A 24,871-nucleotide genomic window follows, 5' to 3' on the forward strand; every position below is an offset into this window, starting at 1 on the left:
TGAAACTTCACGAAGTATGTCTCAGCAGCCACTACAACAGCCGAAGAACTTGTCACAAAGTAGTGTCAAACAGGCAACCCGACAAGTCATAAAAGTCAGAGTCAAGTAGCTAAGCCACAAAATGAGTGAGGTGTTAGTCCCAAAGCTTCAAGTAATATTCTCTGTGGTCTAAGCGTCTTAGCTATTCTAGGTACTGCTCAAGCTGGAAGAGTTGAGCATATTTACGTTGTGTTGCTCATGCTGGTACAGGTGAGCAAAAGAGTCGAAGTCTAAGTACTTAAGTCTGGTGAAGTGAAGGAGAAGGTCCAAAAGACACTCACGTACTGAGCACAGTGAGATACGAGTGGAGAAACTTCTACATAGAAAACCTTTCTTGGAAATGTGGAAGCTATTGAGACATCTTTTGATGTCACATGTGCTACATTTATTCCTCAAAACACCAATCATCTCCTTCTTTCACATTGCATGCTTTTGTTGACAAATTCCTCATATGCATATAGAGTGTCCCATAATTGTCACTTGCATCAGGCACTCTTTCCGTGTTTCACCCAAGCACTCACCTTTCATGAACATGTACTTCACGTCAACTGCTCAACTCCAATAAGAGCGTATACCAAAGGCATTTTTTTCCCACCGGGTTTTTTCCCTTTGGTCATCCAGGTTTTAGACCCTAATCTAAGGACACCTATCACCATCCTCTTGTACATATTCCTTCTACATCAACAATAAGGAAATGCTACTCAAATCAATTGACAAATGAATTGGAGCACCAATTTCAGATTATAGTATACTTCTCCTCAATGGCGAGTCGAAGAATGGCCTACAATGACAAAGCTGCAGACAACACTAACAACATGATTTCACAGGAAAAAAGCAGTCCCCAAAGAAGATGAGCAGACATAAAAGTAATCAAAGGATCTCAAAAGATGAATGGTTATGATGATAGATGTCCGCTCTAATGGATCATAGTTCTTGTTGTGGTTCGACAAAGTTACTAGCAGTGCAATAGATGAAGCCAAAACGACAACAACAAAGACCACATCGCCATCGACAATCAGGTCATGTCGGGGATGACATGAACTCGAAAGGGGGGAGTTTTGAACGCTCAGTCAACAACACAACATAACTCAAGTTTCATACCAAAGTCTTATCTTTTGCGAGTTATGAAATGCTGCGGATTATGGCTATAAACGTCATTTGTAATGAGTAGTTATTCTAGTTTCAGAAGCCGGGGTGCAATGGCACTTACAGATTGTAAATACAAAGCCATTTGACCCTTTCAACCCCATTTTTGGTTAAACCTAAGGTAGCCTTAGTATATAAGGTACCTAGGTCATTTTGTAAAAAGGAGACTTTTAATCATAATCAAAACTTAGCGCTGCCGTCTTCTGTGTGAGAGAGAAAGAGAGTGAGCGTGAGCTTTATCCTCTCGCTACGCCCGGCTCACTCAACACATTGGAGATCCGACTACACCATTTCTATAGGCTCAAGGAGATCTACGTGACAACGCCAAGCATTCCATGCGAGACAAAGCGCACACGCCGACGCATCTACAAGCTATTTGTGGCCGTAAGTGTATCAAACGATGTTTGTTTTCTGCATGCTACTAGTCTATAGAATCATGGCGACATAAGCTACGCATAAGTACTCATAAATTTCAGTTTCGAGAACTTTCAAAATTCTACTCTGTCATCCTATGCGTTTTCTGCAGATGGGTTTAGAGTGAGGGTTTTGAGTGTAGAAGCTTAGGGACACGTGTATCCTAGTGAGGGGATGATGTTCCTTAAGTTTCGTATGAATCTCGCATGATTAGGTGAGTTACCTTCCGTATGTGTGTATGTGGCTAGGTGGTGTAGTTGAGAGCAGTGAGGTTCTTGATTGTGGTTTAGTTGGCCTTCTAGAGTGTTGTATGTGTAGGATGGTCTCAGCCTGACAAGCTAAAGAGATTTCCTTTGTGTGCCTATCGTGTCATCTGTGTCCTCGATTGACATTATTTTGATCTAGGTAGTGTTTGCATGCACTTCATGGGTGTGTGAGTCGCTCCTTGCAACACATAAACACCTCATTTTTTTTCTTCATGAAGTAGACCCATACCTTCCTCGTTAAGTCCTCAATGTAGCTCACATAGTATCTACATCCACCAATAGATGCAGTCTTTGTTGGACCCCATACATTTGTATGCACTAAATCCAATGCATTCCTGCTTGAATGCTTATCATGAGGAAAGGATGCTTTTGTCTACTTTACAAATTGACAAGCTTCACATACTTTTTGCATTTTAGCAACTCAAAACATAGGTAAACATGTAACTATGTCTTTAGTTTGCATCATTTTTAGCCTATGCAAATTTACAAGACCAATACGTTTGTGCAAAATCTCTATATTTGGAACAACACATGCACCTAGTGCAAACATCGTAGCATTCACCTCGGGCACATTTCCATCCAAAGTAATCATTCTGCCCATTTTCTTTCCTTGTGCAGCCAGGATTCCATCCTACTTATGCTCTTCTACAAAGAGACCATTGGAGTTAAACTTGATTTGTAAAGCTTGCTCAATCATTTTCCCAATAGAAACCAAGTTCTTTGTAATGTTGGGTACATGTAGTACATCACCCAGTTACTTCCCTTACAATGGCCCATTTCATGTATGCATAATAGGATGTGTAGTATCATTCCCAATTTCTACATAGCCAAGACAACTTTCTAAAGTCTGCATTTCCTTAAACCATTCACCATGGATGGTCATGTGATTCAGTGCACCAAAATCCACATACCAAACATTATCACTAGATTTTTCCACATTTGCAGACATAGTATTCAGAATGTGTTGCACCACAAATAGCCTCTCGGGCTCATCTGCATTCTTGGTAGTAGTTGCATAATTTTTTTGTTGCCTCCTGTCTGGACAATCATGGTCAAAGTGACCATGTCTTCCATAGCCCCAACATACTACATTTTTGTGTTGACCTGCATTATTGGATTGCGTTCCACGACCTCTTGGACTCCCCCTATCTCAAAATTTTCCTCGACCACCACCTGTGTTCTGAACTTGATTGTTGTTCTACTATTGTGCTTGGTGGTTGCCTCTTCCTTGGCCTCGGCCATGACCTGTACCACGTCCTCTTTCTCTTCCTTTGTTGTTGAAAAGGACCCGTTCAAAATTGTTTCCACCCTACCCAGAGGAGTCTTCCTCAAGTTCCTTCTCTTCCACAATCAATAAGGACACTAAATCTATAAATGAAGGAATGGTCTCTCAAAGATGGATGCTAATTTTAAATTGGTTGTACTCAGGACCCAAACCTCGTAGAAAAACTTCTACTTTATCATGATCATAGATTGTAACACGAATCAATGCAATTGACTTACATATGTTCTTTATCTTCAATGAATAGTCATTGATGGACAAACATTTTTTTTGCATAGTATTTAGCTCAGTCTTTGACTGGAGCTTCCTTGCCTTTGTGTTGGTCATATCCAATGACAACAAAGTGTCCCAAGCCTCTTTAGGAGATCGATCATCCTATATATGCCCAATCATAGTGAATAGTCATTGATGGACAAAATTTTCTTTTGCAGAGTATTTAGCTCAGTCTTCGACTGGAGCTTCCTTGCCTTTGTGTTGGTCACATCCAATGACAGTAAAGTGTTCCAAGCCTCCTTAGGAGATTTAGCATCCTATATATTCCCAATCATAGTGTTCTGTACACTAACAAACAGCCAGTACATGACTTTTTGAGCTCCCTGGTTCCAATATTTAAATGTCTTAATTTGTGCAGTAGTTGCACCTTCCTCTAGTCATGGTGCTACCCCATACTCTCCATTAATCTAGTCCCAATTACCTTTGCCCATAGGAAAATTGGTCATTTTGAACTTCCAAGCATGGAAGTTGTTCTTGTCGAGATTCTCACTGACACTGCTGGTTAAGCCCATCGTTGCTGGATGACATGTTTCCAACCCTTTACACAGTCTTCAAGCAGCCTACTAAAAATAGTTGATTACCACCTATACCCACAATTTTCATACATACACCTATTTCACTGTACTAAACAGTGTTTTTGCACACTACAACCAAAGCAAAGCTTTCTGCACCACCTATATGTAGATATGCATAATATCGAACGTTAGCGTTTCTGTATGCGAACGCACTCTAACTCCAAAATGGCGCTCAAAACGTGCTCGAAATGGAAAATCTGAATGCATAATTTGAGTCCAAAGGATTGTATAGAACCGTGAGATTCACACTCTCCAAGTGGAGTCTCTTGAATTGGAGATCGTTGACAATGGCTCCTGGAAATACCAAAGTCGCTTCCTAGATTGCTCCTGCTTGCTGATCCAAGATCCTCAGGCATAACCTGATACCATGTTAAGAGATAGAGAAGGAGAGAGCTTGAGCTCTTGCAAGAACACACACACACACACACACACACAAAGATGGAGGCAAAAGACTATACTCATTCTTCTTCACAAACTCAAGATAAGAGGTCTACAACACTTAAGGTAAAATACAACGTAAATTGGAAACTAGTACAACGGTCTAGCATGAGCCACTAGTGAGTGAAATGAGTAGGTAAGTGTGCCATCACTTCGGTAGGTAGACCAACTCGGTGTAGTCCAACTATAGAATCACTAGCAAAGATATGCGTATCCACCAAGGCACACCAGTGATGATAACTATCGGTGATAGTCATCCAAGAGTCGTACATGTTGAGCTTGACATTTCAACATGGATAATAAAACTATTGGAAAAAATAAATACAAGTACCTCCACCTCTTGTGAATGAAAGGAGGGACCACCTATCCTCAACACTATTTGATAGAGGTTCTTAAAAGCCCCAAGGCGATGCGATCAATAGCGGAGGGTGAAACACACAAATTACGGGGTAGAGGAAGGGTGCAAAAAAAGTCAACGCATGACAACAATTTGAGATTTGAACTCGACACCTCCACGATGGGAGCTTGGGGAGCTAACCACGTGGGTGTGTGTGAGTTGTTGAAATCCATGTGAGTCCACATGTTATAAAGTTATCTTTTGTTTACCCCCTCCCATGGCCTTGTTTACTTTTTGTGTCTTTGTTTACCTTTTTGTATCGAACATCTTTGCACGTCTCTATTTACGTGCATGAGCTTCTCCACCGTCGATCCAACCGGTTAGACTTCATTTAATATCCCATGTCGAATAGTCCTGATGGAAGCCTATGAAAAGTTGACAATAGGTGAATGCAATCTTACTGATGTGTATAAGGGTGTGCCAATTGGTTGTGACATGGCTCTTTGAAATTAAAACACTATGCCAGCTTTGGTCACTGACACATGGCTATTAGTGCATTATAATGTGCCACATAGCATATTTTATCACCTCGCATGGGAGTTGTGTGTTGTTTGCCAAAATAGAAATTCTTTTCAATAGCCTTATGTAGGCCATAGTAAATTTTCACCTTGTTTTTTTTTAATATCGCCCCTCCCTCTCTCTCTCTCTCTCTCTCTCTCTCTCTCTCTCTCTCTCTCTCTCTCTCTCTCTCTCTCTCTCTCTCTCTCTCTCTCACACACACACACACACACACACACACACACACACACACACGCATGCACACGCACACGTGCACACGTGCGCACGCACACACACACAAACACACACATCCATTTAGTGTTGCACATGCTACCCAATATGGCTTCTCTTCAATAGTACTGGCCGGTAGAGGTTGCAAGCTTTAGTCGATTCTAATGATGTTTTAGCGTGAAAGTGTATATTTTGTGGTCGTTCCTTTTCAATCATGCAAGCTCTTACCTTCAACTCTAGATGTTGCTTACGCTCCCTGGTGGGCTTTGTGGGTGCATTCAGGGATCGACTGCACTGGTGGGGCTGAGCATAGGCGGAGGAGAATACTTATTCCTCTACTAAATTTAATCCTCCAATTTGATTCAAAATCATATCTTGCTCTCTTTAAATGTAAGTTTTCTTATTTTAGAGTGTGTGGACGTGCACGTGTGTGTGTGTGTGTTGAGAGAGAGAGAGAGAGAGAGAGAGAGAGAGAGAGAGAGAGAGAGAGAGAGAGAGAGAGAGAGATTACACCCACATGTATATCATGCATGTATAATTATTATATTGATATGTGTCTTTGAATGATGTTTAATAAACCATTTTCTAGTGAGGTTGAACATCATGCATGTAGGCTATTATAGAGCAAAACTAAGTAAAGAAAAGTTTATTGAACATCATTCAAAGACACATGTCAATATAATAATAAAACATGCATGATATACCTGTGGATGTACGCCAAATTCTAGAATAAGTGGTCATAAAAGAAAACCGCCACCAAGCCCAACCACGCCAATGATTGTACCTCTAGTGTGCGATCTATTGCACTAATGATTATTATCTTTAACAATTCTTCAATTTCATTATTCTTAAAAGTATTGTAGGTCTTATTGACCGCTAGAACAAATGTAAGAACTGCTACTAGAACCTAAAGTGAAATTATACACAAAAGTACATCATCCTTTGTTGTCAATAATTAGACTGAGAAATTGACATAGTCAGTATGTAACAAATACCTGTGAGGAGTTGAATGCCCAAAACCACTAACTACATGTTCGAATTTGGACTTGCAAGTTGCAATGAATTTTTTTGCACACCTAAAAGAGCTCCCCCAAGCTTGGATTTCTTGACTGATTTCAATTCGAAGCTTTGTAGCTATCCTCGCTACTCGATAGTTGATTTTCTCGCTCATAGTGGGTTGCTCGGACTTGCTTTCAGTTTCAAGCTTCTTGATTTATCTTACATCACCGTGCTCAATCTCCTTACACATTTTCACTTACTTGCCCAGTTCTATGTTGCTTGGTTTTGCTTGCACACAAGCCTTGTCACTACTACCCATGACCTCAAAAAGCTTTTGATGCTTGCTTTTCAGTTCTCTTCCTTCCAATGCTCAGATCTCCCACTCCACAAAGATCCACTACTTGATTCTCTTCAACATTCCAAGCTCGCAAGATTTGTAGCTGTTTGATTTTGTAGTTCTATTTGATCTACTCTTTCTTTGCTTCTTCTGCTCTACTAAGCTTGACCCGATTCCTCCCAAGGTGCCATCTTGAACACAAGAGGATCTACACACAAGCAAATGTGGGAGGGTAGATGCAAGGTTCCTTGTGCTTTGATACTAGTTGTGGGGTTGAGGAAGTCGTGCTTGAGTGCATGCAAGAAGGGGGAAGGAGGAGATAGACTCAATTGAGGGAAACACAAAGCTTAGAAGAAGATGTGCATGCTTCTTTATTTCTATGTATATGAGAAGAATACAAAGGTCAGTGAGTTAGTGAGGGTAGGGTGTGTCCGGGTGGTTGGCCATAGGGCCTTTCTCCACCATGATGCATGTGTGTCTAGCATGTGGGAAAGGTTTCAAGTGGGAGATAATGCCTTGGGCCCATTAAATGGGCCTCATGCATCTAATGTGCTATGATTAACGGATGGCATGTATGCCTCATGTCATGAGAGAGGAGTGCAACCCCATGTGGCTAGAGCTTTTACCCTTACAAAGTCCCCCTTGAACCTAGTCATGAGAAACACTCTAAAATATGAGTCCTCTAGGGTCATTGTGATTCATTGATACATCATGGCTAGTTCTCAATGGATTCATTAGCTCATGGTTCACAAGATGATCAATTTTTCTTCCATAGGATCAAAATCTAGAGTGTATCATCATAATTAAAATCATGTAAATATGATGACATGATCCAAAAGATGCAAAAGTAGAGGGTTCAATGGCATAGTCATGGTCATGATTTTGTTCCTGAACAAGATGAACTTGTCCGTTTCCTTTGTCTCTTTCATTATCATTGAAGGCTCTCTCCCTCACTTGAATCTCCTTCTTGCTCATTCTTGAAGCATCTAAAATGTTGTTGCCTATTATTCTTGCCAATACTACAAGCATTGATTATATAACGGTCGTGTATAGCATGGTTGGTTCTCCCACACTTCTTGCACATGTGGGATGAAACCACAAATTCTCCTCCTGTTTCCTTAAGTTTGGATCTCCTCCTACTCATGGTCTTAAGTTGATGGTGTCCTCCAAGCTTGGTACTTAGTCCTTCTTCATGAACACTATCACTATCTTCTCAAAGGGACTATCAGGTATAGCTTTGAGAAGTATGGTCACTTCATCTTCATCATCAATAGGGAATTGGATGCATGTGAGTTAGGTACAAATACTTTTCATCCTATCGACTAAGGAAGATATGTACTCTCCTGGTTCCATTATAATCTCATCCAGTTACATCTTGAGTGCAATTTTGGACCTTTTAGCTTTTGATCCAAAGTGCCTTTCTAAGGTAAGCCAAGCTTCATTGGAACTTATGCAATCATCCAAATAACGGATATATTTGTCATCAAGGGAATTGAGGAGTATGTCATAGGCTTGCTCATCCTAGTTTGGCTATCTTTAGTTTCTAATTTCTCACTCTCTCCTATCAATTTTACAATTGATCACAAATTTTTTTTTATGAGCTAGCCTTTCACCTTGGCTTGTCAAATATGAAAGCTATTTTCATCAAACTTAGTAGGTGTTCTTTGCCCATCCTGGTAATAGTAGGCCTTTTTTCTTTTGTTGCAAAACTCACAATGGTGAGTAGATTATATTAGATTATCCAATAAATTACACAACATAAAGTGTAGTAAATTTAAAGTGAAGTAAAAACATAAATTTATAATTTAATTAAACTTTAAATTTAAAATATAAAATTTAAATTTAAATGAAAATTTGAATCTTGCATTGATAATTAGCTAGATATAGCAATCAAATTAATTAAGAAAAATAGCTTTGACGCTTTTAATATTTTAATCACTTTAATCAATATATCAATTAATTAAATGATAAAAAATGATTTTTACTCTATTTTGTATTTTCTAAGTTTACATGATTGTATTTTGCTATGTATATACAGATCTACACATAGATAGTGTAGATATGAAGTGTAAGTGTGTGCACATCAAAGAGAAAAAGAGAGAGAAAAAGGGGGAGAGAGAGAGAGAGAGAGAGAGAGAGAGAGAGAGAGAAGAAGAAGAAGAAGAAGAAGAAGAAGAGGAGTTGAATGTCATAGGAAACTATCGACACACACGCACACACACACACACACACACACACATAGAGAGAGAGAGAGAGAGAGAGAGAGAGAGAGAGAGAGAGAGAGAGAGAGAGAGAGAGAGAGAGAGAGAGAGAGAGATCCGATCTTACGTAAAGTAATTTTGGAGAAGGGGAAGCTCTGTTTTCTACTGCAAACATCTCAAAATGAGCTTGCAGCTTGATTTGAAGTTTTTTTCTCTTAAGTAGCATTGATATAACAAGTTGGTATTTGCAATGGTAATATCAACGTTGTGGATATTGCCCAAATGCATTGCACAATTAGCATCAATACGTTGATGAACCCCTAGTAGTGTATGTAAACATGTACATACTCTGATGATGAAATGATGTGAAAAAGGGGACTAAGGGCTTGAAAATGCCTTATTTGTTTTGTCAAAAAGGCTAGGGAAAAGAGTATACATTTTACTATTGTTAGAAGTGCATGCTAGGTCTATGGCATTGCATACTTTTTTGGGACCAAAATTTCTTTGCAGCCACTAGCTTTGAAAATGCTCCAATAAGTTTAATAAATTTCAATGCCATTATATGATAAGAAGTGTTTATCATAGTATTCTTTGTTACTTGTTTTGCAGGCATGATATTGGGTACTTCCATATCAACAATATTTTATAACTTTTTTCAAAGGCACCCCACGGATAATGTGTCTCTTGTAAACTACCTATTAGGATTTTTATTGATGTCCATGATGTTGCTTGGGATATCAATAAGACTCAAACTCAACATTGTATTTTGCGGATGTCTTATAACTATCATTCTCATGGCAGTTACACTAGGTGATTCCAATCATTTAATTTACTAACGTTACTATATAGGATTGGACAAGTGGGTTAGAGACATGAATCTAACTTTTAACTTTTACTTAGTGACTAGCTTCAGGGTGCTTCAAAAAGCAAGGAACAAATGGATAGACAAAATGAACCAAAAGTTGTCTACACAAGATAGTTTGTATTTTATTTTGTCAAAATAGAAAAACATAAATCTTATAGCTTTTTACCTAGTAGACAATTGACTTTGGGCAAGGTCTTGATTGTGGAGAAAAATTGTGATGATTGTTTGATAACTCCTACATGTAAGAGGATTCAAAGACGATCTCCTCAAATTTGGTAATCTATTTCTTGACTATAAATTTAGGAGAGTAACCAAGAATGGTTGATTGTGATCATGTATATGTTTCTTTAAAGTATATTGAAACAAAAACTCTCATGAATGATAGATTTTATGATCTTGGTGTGGGTGGTACTTATCACTCTACAAATAATGCATGTATGTCATCTTTTTTATGCGAGAAAATAAAGGGGAATTTTTTGTTTACATGAGCCTTTATACAACTATCACAAAGGTGTTCAAATACACAAAAACCTTGCTGTAGAGAGATTTTAGCAATGTTTGATATAGTATCACAAATAAATAGCAACTTTAGAGTTTTTTTTCTACTAAACTTATGAAGAATTATGTGCGTGAAGTCTACCTTGGCAACAAAATAAAATGCCCTAGACCCCTACATTGCACGCTTAATTTGGAACAAACCAACGTCTCAATCCATCAAAAAACCTTACATATGATCCACCTCCACTTTCTGTAAAAATTGTTGAAGCTATTAAGGGCGCTTACTTCCTAGCTAGCCTAGTAGGTAGGCTCTTAGACACAAATACTAGGTAGGTTATGGAATACTGAATCCCTAAATGCATATAAGCTATTTACACCAGCTACTTAGATACATTGAAAATCACACTTCATAATTGTATGCTAGCATCTACAAAATATCCAAATGGACTTATTGTGATGAAATATTAGTAAAAAAATCTCCATAATAAATGTCTATTATCATAATAAGATTCCATCCTAACGAAGCCCATATGATGATAAAATTAACATAAAGTCATAAGTCAAAGATTTACTACATAGCCAATGAAGGATGCTATTATTTTTTGAGACCCATAATATTCATTGCAGCTTGCAGGTCTAAACTCAAATATTTTGTCAATGGTATTGGGTATTCAACTCCTTACAAGTATTGATTACACACTGACCATGTCGACTTCTTGATCTAATTATTATTGACATCAAATGGTAGCATACTTTTGTGCATAATTTCACCTCACGTTCCAATATCAGCTCTTGCATTCATTTTGATGGCCAACAAGGTTTACAATGCTTCTAAAAATAATGAAACTGAAGAATCATTAAAGTTAATAGTCCTTAGCGTAATAGGTAGCACAATAAGAGCACAATCGTTAGCATGGTTGGGCTTGGTGGAGGTTTTATTTTGGGACCACTTCTTCTAGAATTTGGCGTAAACCCACATGTACATCATACATGTATAATTAATATGTTGATATATATCTTTGAATGATTTCTAATTAACTATTCCTCTACTCAGGTTGAACATCATGCTTGTAGACTGTTGTAGAGAAAAATGAGTTAAAAAAGTAGTTTATTGAACATCATTCAAAGACACATATCAATATAATAATTATACATGCATGATATACATGTGGATGTATTCTAGAAGAAGTGGTCCCAAAATAAAATCACCACCAAGTCCAACCATGCCAATGATTGTACCTCTAGTGTGGTATCTATTGAGCTAATGACTATTAGCTTTAACAGTTCTTCAGTTTTATTATTACTAAAAGCATTTTAGACCTTATTGGCCACCAAAATGAATGTAAGAACTGCTACTAGAATCTAAAGTGAACTTATACACAAAAGTAATCATCATTTTTTGTCAATAGTAATTAGATCAAGAAGTCAACATAGTCAGTATATGACCAATACCTGTGAGGAGTTGAATATCCAAAAACATTGACTACATGGTTGAGTTTGGACCTGCAAGTTGCAAGGAATATTATGGGTCTCAAAATTTATAAGCATCCTTCATTGGCTATGTAGTTTATGGGCCTATCTAAAATAGAATCTCTTTTGATAATAGGCATTCCTTACTAAGATTTTTGTCTTAACATTTCATTATCACGATAAGTCCATTTTGATATTTTGTAGATGCTAACTTAATAATTATGAAATGTGGCTTCTATTTTCAATGTATCTAAGTAGCTAGCGTGGATAGCTTACATGCATGTAGGAATTCACTATTTCATTTGTTAGGGTTATTGATGGATTGAAACTTTTGTTTGTTCCAAGCTAAATCGTGAAATGTAGGGGACTAAGACTTTTGATTTGTCTATTAGGTAGATTTTTCACATATAAGTCTACATAAAACTAATACAAAAACCTCTAAATTTAGTATTCATTTGTGAGCCTATATCAAACATTCCTAAAATATCCCCACAGAAAGGTTTTTGTACACTTGAACACCTTTGTGATAGTTGTAAAAAGGCTCATGTAAACAAAAAAAAGTCTCTTTATTTTCTCACATAAAAAAGATGACATACATGTAATACTTGTAGAGTGACAAGTACCATCCACACCAAGACAATAAAAGCTATCATCTATGAGAGTTTTTGTTTCAATATACTCAAAAGAAACATATATATGATCATAATCATCCATTCTTGGTTACTCACCCAAATTTATAGTCAAGAATAGCTTATCAAATTTGTGAAAATCATCTTTGAAATAATTCTCATACGTGGAGGAGTTTTTAAACTGTTGTCTCACAATTTTTCTGTATAATGAAGATCTTGCTTAGAGTCCATTTTCTACTAGGTAAAAAGCTATAAAATTATATTCTTCTATTTTGATAAAAAAGTATAAACCATCTTGTATAGACTAGCTTTTGGTTGGTTTCGTCTATCCATTTGTTTCTTGCTTTTTGAAGCACTCTCCAGCTAGTCACTAAGTAAAAATTAAAGTTAGATTCATAGAGTCTAAACCACTTGCCCAATCCTATATAGTGATTGAAATTAAGTGATTGAAATTTCCTAGTGTAAGTGCCACAAGAATGGCAATTATAAGCCATCTGAGAAATAGAACGTTGAGTTTGACTCCTATTGATAGCGGAAGTAGCATCATGGGTATCGATAGAAATCTTAATAGATAGTTTACAAGGAATACATTATCGGTTGGGTACCTTTGAAAACGTTTATAAAATATTATTGATATAGAAGCACCTAATACCATGCCTGCAAAATAAGTAACGACTGAAGACTATGATAAAAAAATTTTATCGATCATATGTTGGAATTGAAATTTATTAAATTTATTGGAGCATTTTCAAAACTAGTGACTACAAATAAATTTTGGTCCCAAAAAAGTATACAGTACCATAGACCTAGCGCACACTCCTAGCAATATTAAAATGTATTCTTTTTTCTCTAGCCTATTTGACAATAACAATATGGTGTTTTCAAGATCTTAGTCTTCTTTTTCATATCCTTGCACCACAAGCTCATTTTGAGTTGTTTGCGGCAAAAAACAGATCTTCCTCTTCTCCAAAATTTCTCTAGGTAAGATTGCTCTCTCTCTCTCTCTCTCTCTCTCTCTCTCTCTCTCTCTCTCTCTCTCTCTCTCTCTTTCTCTCTCTCTCTCTTTGATGTGCACACACTTACACTTTAGATCTACACTATGTTTGTATAGATCTGCATAACGTAGGAAAATACAAGAATAGAAACCTTAAAAATAAAATAAAATTAGAGTAAAACTGTTTTTTATAAAGTAATTGATAGACTAGTGAAATTGATTAAAATGTCAAGAATGTGGAAGCTATTTTCTACAATTAATGTGATAATTATATCTAATTTACTTATCAATATAGGATTCAAATTTGATTTAAATTTAAATCATATATTTCAAATTTAAAATTTTAATTAAATTACAAATACATATTTTAATTTTAATTTAAAAATTTACTTTATTGCTAAAATGTTAATTTTAATAATAATTATAAATGTATATTTATAGTTTATAATTAGATTCAAACTATAAGTTTAAGCTTATTTTTAATGTTAGTATTAAATTAGATATAAAGTTTGGGTTTAAATTTATATCTAGAGCTTAAGTTTAAAATCAAGTTTAATGTTTACGTTTAGATTTAAATTTAGGATTGGGTTTATTTTTATATTTATATTTAGGATTTGGGTTTAAATTTATATTTAAATTAAAGATTTAGATTTAAGTTTAAATTTACGTTTGATTTTAAATTCAGATTTTGCTTTTAGTTTAGTTTTGGGTTACATGTTCAAGTTTAAATTTAAATTTAAGGTTCAAATTTAAGTTTAGCATTTGAGTTATGATTTTTGGTTTAGATTAAGGGTTTAAATTTAGGTTTAGATTTAGGAGTTGGGTTTAAGTTTAGATTTATAAAGTTTTTGTATAACTTTATCTTTAAGATTTGAGTTTAGATTTAGATTTAAAGATTAAGTTTATTTTTAAATTTAAATTTAATGTTCAAGGATAGATTTAAAGTTTGTATTTAAGCTCAATTTAGATTTAGATTTGCGTTTGGGTTTAGGTATAAGTTAAGTAATTCTCTTCAAATTTTTTGTCATCTCAGTGTTTTCCAATTGTACTGGTGTTCGTCAATTTGTTATTATTTTTGAAAGTTAAGACCTATTTACAATGGTTTTTGCTCTTGCCACCCCCAAATTTTTGCACTTGCAAGCATTGTTATGCACGTCGATATTTATGGTAATGCAGTGTTGATATCACAACCGATATAAGTGAGGATATCTACGTCAATATATAAGTTGATATATAAGCATAGTGATGTGTATATCAATGACTATGTAGATGTTTTGATTGTGACGCTAATATCGATATCTCAAAGAGAAAAAACCAAGTTCATCTATGTCGATACGGACATCACAAGTGTGAAGATCCCTTTATAGTGATATCTTCTCTCTATAGACCAATGTAAGTGCAAATCATCCTTGATTCATACCAATTAATTACACAATTATAAGTTCACTTTATATCAAAGCTTTCATACCTTACTTCTGGAAATTTTCTATGTGCAAAACATATGTATGTATAGCTTTCAGGTTGAGTGCATTGACCAGCATCATTGGCTCATTGGATCCTTCCCAACACAGATCAACACTACCTTCTCCTTTGGGCTCCAATAGGATTGTACACATATCAACCTTTCGATTTGTATTCTAGCATTTTGTAACAATCCTTTCATGCAGATATTGTGGGGTTTTCTTACGAAAATTCTTGATTCTCCTCTTTGAGCGAAGAAGAATCCAATTCACAAGGAACCCACTACTAAGCTTCAAGTTCCTAGTCACCCCCGGCCCCCTTCTCTCTCCCTCTCTCTCTCTCTCTCTCTCTCGCTCTACACACACACATACTGTAGGGACCAAACTATGTGCATAAGCTTTATTTGCTTGGTCGAGATCATTTTTGCCAACTTTTTCCACAGGTTTAGAGATCTGCATTGGTGCAACAATGGGAGGTCAAGGATTCCACAACTCTATGCACTTTGGAATTGGTTGTCTTCACGGGATGGATTTACCTCTCCAATACATTGCATCGAACTCTTGGGCTTGTATCTGGTTGATTAAAGTGAGCTTTTCGGCTTCAATTTTGAAATACTGTTGTTGGTAGCCATTCGAGCTATTCAATTATTAGTGGTTAATGCGAAGCACCTCTTCACCTATAGTGAAGCCACTCTTCACAACAAATCTTTGGTTCTTCAAGACTTTGCTTGTTGTGGAAATTTCCTTTAAGTGGTGTGGGTTCTTGATACCACTACTAAAAGAAGATACCACTACTAAAAGAATGCACTATGTGAAGCCTTGTTGCCTCGATCTTGAAGTGTGCGAGGCTTTGGTGTGGAGTGAGCAACATTGGAGCTCGGTGGGAAGGCTCGTCCTAGATATCGGACTCTCTGCCAACGTGGCAGGGAGGTCCGGCAACCGGCCCCATTTAAAAAGGTTTAAACACCCCCCCCCCCTTCTTCGGTTTAAACCGTATAAGCGTTTGAACACGGGCTTGGAACAACCACCGTGGCTATGCTAGTGGTTGAGCATCACGTCTCTCACCACGGGTACCCGAGTTCAAATCTTGCTAGTGGTGTTTAATCACCTTTTTGGATTGAGCATTTGGCCTTTTGTGCAAACCAAGGCCGTTGGAAAAAAAACTAAGTGTCGAAAATGACCTGCTCAACCGGCCCAGCAAGTCAACATGCGCGCCACTTGGATGACTCTCAAGGGTGCCACATCCTTGAGAGTCCAAGATCTAGAGAGAGCCCAGTGGGAATGGGGATAAACTTATGCCAAAATCTCAAATAAGCTGTGGCTTGCAAACTCCATGCTAACCATATGCTGACGAGGCAGGGCAGTCGATAGCAACACGTTGATGAAGTGATTGCGCGGTAATTGATTGATGCAAGGGCTACAAGATTGCAGCAGAGCTATGCAATGCGCGAAACTGACAGAGGTAGTATGCTGTAGCAACTATAGAGAGCTGGGCCAGCTTAGCAATAGGGGGTTTTGTTGAAATCCTTTATGTAGGCATCACCAAGGCGACATCACGTTGATTGGTTGAGAATGAAGGCGAGCAAGGCTGCAGGTGCTTTGTGTTGAGGTTCGACGGTTTTGAGTGTTGATGGTAGGTCGATTGCAGTCAATATAGTTGCAGAGGATGTTGGTGGGGCAAGGATGAATGAGCTCAAAGCAAGAGAAAGCAACCGAGGGCAAATTGATGTAAAGAAATAACGTTTAGAGCCTACAGATTTGTGCTCGATGCTGCTGTAAAAAGCAAGTTGCAGACGACCATAGCAGTGCTGATTGTGACAGCGTAATTCAATGTCCTGGGACTAGAGAGGTTGCTTATGGAGCTGCCCCAATCATCAGCAGCAAGTAGCTATGATGGCGTGATAGAGCTTGACTTATGGTGAGCAAGACTCCGATCAATGGCAAAATGGCTTAGCAGCGCAATTGTAGGCCGTAGGAGGATTTACACAAGGGCTATTTAGGGGCAAAATTCAGCAGTAGGCAATTGATAACCAAGGGTAAGTGCCTTGGGATGATTGGTGGGTATGAAACGAAGTTTGAGGGAAGCCACATCGAATCGCGCAAGTGTTGATAATGCCAAACAAAATAAAAAGGCCTAAAAAATAAACCCTTTATTAAATGAAAAAAAGGTAGATATTGACACCTATCTCATGCATGCAAAGAAAAACACTAAAGAGAGTAAAGAGGATATTTACAACAAGATAACTATTTTCCAAATGATAATTAAATAGAACCTTACATTATGCTCTAATACCACTTGTAGCGATCTAGGGCGGATAATGATGAGAGCCATTCATTATTAAAGCATGATAATTAACTATTAAACCAACTCAAGAAAGATAGCCAAATACAAATTCAAAATAGATACTTGATAATAATTGAAGTTTGTACAAAAGTGCTCTTATATAGAGCTACATAGGCCACACAATATTGACACACATGCTAACACATGGTTATATACGTAGGATGACACATGGTAGGCAACACAACACACACATGTATTTTTGACTCATGGAGAGCATTTACACATGAGATTTGTTACAAAACCTGCAATCCTAACACATACACACCGGCTTGTAGATGACAATAAGGTGGTGAATATTTGGGACATTTAGTAAGACAATCACATAAAAGACTTGCAAAGAAACTTGAATAAAGTTGAATAATCATTGAACACACAACTAAGCATTGCCGATGGAGACAAATGGAGGAGCAAACTTATTCTTCGAGAAGCACTAACCCCAAGATATGGTATCCTCAAAGGTATTTCTTCACTTGTTTTGCACTAGGATGTATAAAGTGGTTGGGTCTCAAGGAAGCATGTGAGCTATACCTTATGATTACAAAGTGGCTCACCCACAATACTAAGTGGCACGAGGTATTTAATGAAGCTTGAGAGATGGGATCGATGGCGGACATGGATTTTCACAGATCTCGAGGGGGATGGACGGCCCACAGAAATTAGAAGATGTTGAATTTCTCATTTCCCAATTGGACATCGAGTTGACGACCTCCCCATTGGTAGGCTAATGTGCTAACTACGAGTCCACATGGTTTGGTGGTCCAATCCTCCACTTCACAGCCTGATCAAGTGAACAATTAAAACCAAAAGTAAACTCGGTCCTAAAAGGTAAACTCGATTGCCATCCAACGGACACTCGTTTCCATGAAAATTGTGCCCATGTTACGCGTCATCAATCCCACGTCGTCTTGGGCTTTATTCAAGAACGGGTGGTCTTTAGTGCTGAGGGTGGCTCACAAGCCCTTCATCTATACTAACTATAAAAAAATATTGGTAAAAGGCACTTTCATAGTAATATTAAAAATGTGAGCTTCATTTAAAAAAGTTTCTTTATTCCAACAATATCCACTTTTGGCCCTTGTGTAGCTTTCGTTGGACTCCTATGCATACATTTCTTGAGTCTATCTCCAATTGAAATTCATAGAGGCAGATGATCATTGTTAACCATGAGTGTTTGAGAAATTACATTTTTAACCCATACAAAATTCTTTTCTATGGTTTTTCAAGATAAAATATTGAGCTGACTTACGATTTTCACACTATTTTTCTTAAAATCTAGACGGAACTATTTATTTTCGACTTTCTCTCAATTGGCAAGATTGTAAGTTGAGACACTTTCCCTGAACCTTGTTTACCATGATTACTTAATCTTATTAAAACTTGACAATGATACCTTTGCTCAACCCATCATCTTTGGATGGACCGTTATGTGTTACGCATAGAGACACCCATCTTTCTTCCTAAATTCAAGATCATATCTGACAGTCATGAAAATTTTGATACCTTTCGGATACATGCTTAACTTTATCACATAGAATTGTCAGATCAACCTTTGCCCTCTTTTAGAAGGGGAAGCTTATTTGCCCAAGAGCTTTTGTCACATGGTCATAATGGCATACACACCTGCTACGGTCTACCCATCTTTGGGTAGCCAGCTAAGTAGTCACATGGTGCAAACTTCATATCTCTACCTCTATAGTTTAAAATGTTGCTATCACCAACCATCTCATGGGGGATAGCAACATTCAACATGCTCAAGGATATGGACCTGTTGCGATTACCCTACCAAATGCCACTATAGCTCAATTAGACAAGGTATACTATGTACCTGGTCTAAAGCAAAATCTCATCTCAGTAGGAGAGCTCACCTCCAAGGGCATTACAGTTTCTTTCACACATGACAAGTGCATCCTGCAAACACTTGACACAAATCACAAGCCTTTCTCTATATCTTGCCCCAAGAAAGGATGCTTGTATCCTCTCGGCTCCAGCAAAGTCCAAGCCGAAGCACTTTCATCAGTCATCAATTCTCCTAAGCAAGAGGAGACACTTACTTGGCACTACAGGCTAGGTCATGTCTCACAACAAGTGCTTAAGGATATGCAGCAGAAGGGCCTAGTGGTGGGTCTATCAGCCACAATTACACCAATCACATTGTGTGAAGCATGTGTATTGGACAAAGCTAAGCATTTCAAATTTCCAAGATCAAAGTCCCATACAACTCAACCTCTTGAGATAATCCACCCGGATTTGTGCGGTTCAATGCAGACACAATCACTCACCGGCAAAAAATACTTCCTGATCTTCATCGATGACTATACAAGGTACACTATGTCTATTTCTTGGCAGATAAAAGTTCTACTTTCATCAAATTTCAGGCTTTCAAAGCTGCGGTGGATACACAATTGGATCGCAAAATTAAGGCACTGAGGACAAGACAATGGTGGGGAGTACAAAAGCAATGGTTTTCAACAATACTGTGTATCACACGGTATTTGACGGGAATTTACAATTCTGGATCACCCTCAGTAGAATGGAGTCGCGGAGCGCAAGAATCGCACATTGGTCGAAGATGCCCACTCAATGCTAGCCCTTGCTCGACTTCCACTCAATTATTGGGAAGAATCCATAGCTACTGCAACATACATTCATAATCGAGTCCTTTCATCAACTAATCCTCACAAAACCCCTTACCAGTTATGGTACAATCACCCGCCCAACATACTACATCTCAAAAAATTTGGTTCCCTGGTATAACCTCTGCTAACTGGCCCTAATCTAAAATTTTCCCCGAAGAGCATCAACACCATCTTTTGTGGTTATGGTGAGCCACAATATGGCATCAAGGCGTATCGCTTGTATGATTCCACAACTAGACGGTTTATCTTCTCAAGGTCGGTAATTTTCTGTAAGTTTCTTCTCCTTGGTCACTCCACAGATCATCACTTTGAAAACCAATTCTCATCACCACATAAGCCTCTTCTGCCTACCCCGGATACACCATCAATTATCATGGCCGACAAACACAATAACCATTTGCTCCATAGTGTGAAACAACCCATTGCATAGTTTAATTCAAACACATAATCCCACAAGCTATAAATCAAAAGCTTCCAAAATTCATCCACTGGTGCATGCTATCTCTGTAAACAATCCAGCGCTTAGCTTTGGATTCCCATCGCCGTGCACCTCATCAACTTGCACCAGTTGATGGCATGGCCATAAAAACTTGTCAGCTCTCCCACACACTACAAGAAGGCTCTACACACACACACACACACACACACACACACACCATTTGATCAGCCCTCTATCTCAGGAAATTTCATATTCCATGAGCACCATTTGAAGCCCTCTTTAGCTCTTCCAGCAGCTACACACCATCTCAGCCCCTTGCCTTTTTAAAAATCGCCTCTAAACAACCCTCATTTCAGCCCCTAAGCTCCTCCTTCATTGCCTCTAAGCATGGCACACACACCTATTGTAGTTTCATCATCATACTCCACTCCATCTACTTCTACTCCTTGTAGATACACTATCAATATCATAAGCATTTCATATTCATCCTCAGCCCTCAAGGCCTCTTATCAACCCTCCGAATCAGCCCCTATGAATGATGAAGGGATCTTGCCTCCCCTTTTCCCTCGACACCGCTCTTTCGAGGCCATCTACGAAGCTACATCCTTCTCCTCATTCTTGATTCAAGAAGAGGAAGACCTCTCATCAATATCCCCAACCCGCTCGAGGAGAACACACTCTTAGTAGAAGACGCCATTGTCTCTCCGGAAGGCAAACATTGGATTGAAGCCATGAAGGAAGAGCTTCAAGCGCATGAAAAAGCTCAAACTTGGACTATCACACCTAGGCCCGACGATGCCAATGTCATCAGTTTCCGATGGATTCTCGAGAAGAAGCATCGCCCCAACGGTTCTGTCGAACGCTACAAAGCAAGGCTTGTGGCAAAGGGCTATACGCAACAACATGGTACAGATTCCATTGATGCTTACTCTCCCATAATGGGCATCACATCATTTTGCATACTTGTTGCATTACCCGCATTCTTTGACATTCCTCTTCATCACATTGACATTCGCACTGCCTTTCTACATGGATGGCTAGATGAAGTAATTTATATGGCTCAACCGCCCTATTTCTATTGTGATGATCCCACTATATATGTATGCAAGCTAAATAAGCCTATATACGGTCTTAAACAGTCTGCACGCCAATGGGTCAAGCACTTGCATGCTTTCCTAATCAAATGGGGATGGGTACAATGCACTTCCAACCCCAATTTATTCTATCATACTCTCTTTCATGGATGGGCAATCATTGGTGTGTATGTCGATGACATCCCTATCAATGCTAGTGATGAGACATATGTCTCACATGTTGTGGAAATGTTCAAGGAAGAATTCCCAGTCCATTACGACAGCCCTATGACCTACTTCTTGGGCATAGAGGTCAACAGGGATCCAAATGGAAAATTCATCAAGCTCTCACAATGGAAATACATTGAAGACATATTGGGTGAGTATGGTCTTCTCTCTTCTAATGCACACCTCTCCACCCCACTCCTTGTCAAACATAAACTATTCACATCTCTGCCACCATCTGATGATGATAATTATACTATGTCAAGCTTTCCCTATGCTCGCTTAATTGACCAGCAAAGGTATCTCATTTCATGCACAAGGCTTGACATTAGCTTTACTGGTCATGTCTTATCTTGCCATATGAAGGCACCTCACAAATGCCATGGTCTCGCTTCCAAGAGATCACTGTGCTACTTACACCACACTCGCCCTCATTCTCTCACCTCTTATCATCAGCACCACTCATCACCACTGCAACTCAAAGCTTTTGTTGATGCCGACTGGGTTGGGCAAGACCCTAATATGCATAGCGTCTCTGGGCACGTATTCCTTCTTTTAGGTGGTGCTATTTCTTGGCGAAGCAAGCGCCAGACTTCTCTTGCTCTATCATCTACCGAGGCATAGTATATAGCAGCATCCCTCGCTGCTCGAGAAGCATTGTGGCTTCACCAACTCCTAGAAGAATTTCCAATTCCATGTGTCACTCCTCCAATCATTCTACATTGTGACAATCAGTCCAGCAATTGCAATGGAAAAGATTCCTCTGCTTACCGAGCGCACAAAGCACATCAAGCTCGCGTATCACTTCATCAAGGAACTAGTAGAAGACAACTTCATCCACATCAAATACATCTCTACCACAGAGAATGTCACAGATTTCCTTACCAAGGCAGTTTCTCCCGAGAAACATATTCTTTGCTCAGCAAAGGCCGGTTTGGAAGCTCCCTAGCTTCATCTTCAACAACATTCATTGTATTTCAGCATGGTTTTATTTTGTATTCGCATTTGAGGGGGGGTCTCCTCACAAATTCTCTATGCTTTCTGTTATGGTTTCGGTTTGAGGGGAGATGTGGAAAGTGCATTGCACTTTACACCTAAGCATTGGATTTCAAACCTCACCACTGATATCTTATCCCTACAATGGCTATATGCCTTATCCATGCCTAAAAAATTAAGTCCCCAATGTATTGTAGCTGTGCAGTTGAGTGTGTAATTCATATTCGAATTTTCCCCCTCTACTTGGTGTCAGTTCCCCCTTCCCTTGTCTCACACACTTCTCTCCATTCTCTACCTCCATCTCTCTATCTACTCTCTCTTCCTCTCCTCTCTCACTCTATCTTCTCTATAGTACTCAAAGTTCACAAGAAGTACTGCAGTTATGGAGCCATGTGCAGGTGACAATCCACTGATCTCTATGTTTGTGTCGAAGGAACTTTGTTAGAATGTGATTGTTTGGATCCACGCATTGATCATACTATGTGCAAGAAGGTAAAGGAGCAACTACTGAAATGCGGTAGCCAAATGTAGCATCACTGCAGTCGAATGGTGAGCAAATGGTCCAAAGACTAAAGTGGCTACTATATACACTCCGAGATTCAAGTGCGATGAAGATATAATTATACAAATATCGTGTCAAACATGTGAGGATAATTTATTATAGGAAAGATCAAAATCTAGCCAAGATTTTGCAATCTTAACCAGTTAAAACAAACTACACCTTGGTTTTTTGCAAACATTACCACAGTATAAGAAGTTCTCAATGCATAGGTATAGTTCACCAGTTGTGACAACTCTTTTTTTTTTCCAACACACCAGAGGGCTTACATGGAGAGGTGCTTATCCCTTCCAAATATTAGACATGAAAGATGGTCAACACGGGCCGCGTACCATCAAGCAAGATCCACATGTAGACATCACCATGGTCATCTAATTGTTGCACCACGTGCTGGAATAGCGGAGAGAACTCGTAGCAACGACCAAGACTCTTGGAAAATTAAAATTTTACATAGAAATGAGAAGAGTTTTAAGTGTTCCCTTGTTTTTTTTGGTTAGGAAAAATGATTTTGGAAAGCCTTGCTAGCATATGGATGGAGCACCAATGACTCTCTTCCTCCCTCTCTCTCTCTCTCTCTCTCTCTCTCTCTCTCTCTCTCTCTCTCTCTCTCTCTCTCTCTCTCTCTCTCTCTCTCTCTCTCTCTCTCTCAAGTGTGGTAGATTGGTTATGCCATTTCCTTCTTGAATAACATGCCTTGGGTTCAACTCTTCTTGTCAGATAAATCTTTAAGGTCTCTTGGTATAGTTTCCTATGACATTAAAATTCTCTTCTTCTTGGATGCAAATGTGTGTGGGTGTGTATGTATGCTAGTAAAAAGAGGGTCAAATGAGTCGTTTTCCATCAAGTGGATCAGTCTAGACTTCTTAATATTATTCTTCAACCCCAAATCCACAACAAATGTCTGCACAATCTCTAGCACCTTCATGAGTACGTGAGGGCAGGCTTTCAAAAAGAGGAGGGAGTCATCTACGAACATCTTGGCTAGGAGCTGGTCCTTGTCAGGAAAAGTTAAACCTTGAATTTCACTTGGAGCATCATTATTAGAGTATACAGACCAATGGAAAAGAGAAGAGGGGCCAGGGGGCTTCCTTGCTTGATAAATCTTCTGGCTTCAAAGGAGCCCACACTTCTATCATTGAATAAGAGCTAAGATTGATTGCCTACACCCAGAGTGTGTATAAGTCAACAAAGGCGATGCCCAAAGCGCAGTGATTTCATGCTATCTTCAATGAAGGACCACATAATCCTATCAAATGCCTTGTCAAGGTCTAGCTGAAGAAAAATTCACTACTGCTTCATTGCATACTCAATGCCAACCATTGTTGCCAAGATATTGTCATATATTGAACTTCCTTTAATAAAATCATGCTGATGAAGGGAGATGACTCTCTCCAGGAGGGGGGAAATTCTAAGATTGATTGCCTTGGAAATGATTTTGTATGCACCGACATCATAGTTATGGGACATGAGTGCTTAAGATGCAAGCAACAAACCTGTTTCGAGATAGGCTTCATAAGCCCTGTTTTCACACTAGGTTCTAATGTCCCATTAACAAAATCTTGGTTATCCATAAACGTGACTGGGACC

The 24,871-nt window shown here is 38.5% G+C and overlaps 1 protein-coding gene and 1 pseudogene across 5 annotated transcripts in view; one reads left to right on the top strand and one right to left on the bottom strand.

The window, feature by feature from the left end:
• The window catches only part of LOC147450215 (uncharacterized), a 120,484-nt gene that overhangs the window by 86,295 nt on the left and 9,318 nt on the right, over positions 1 to 24,871 (bottom strand). The gene's annotated exons all lie outside the window — the stretch shown is intronic.
• On the top strand, positions 9,708 to 11,162 carry LOC147450216 (sulfite exporter TauE/SafE family protein 3-like; annotated as a pseudogene).

Source organism: Adiantum capillus-veneris, chromosome 9 (genome assembly GCF_014529385.1).
Source record: "Adiantum capillus-veneris isolate H3 chromosome 9, ASM1452938v2, whole genome shotgun sequence".
Taxonomy (NCBI): Eukaryota; Viridiplantae; Streptophyta; class Polypodiopsida; order Polypodiales; family Pteridaceae; genus Adiantum; species Adiantum capillus-veneris.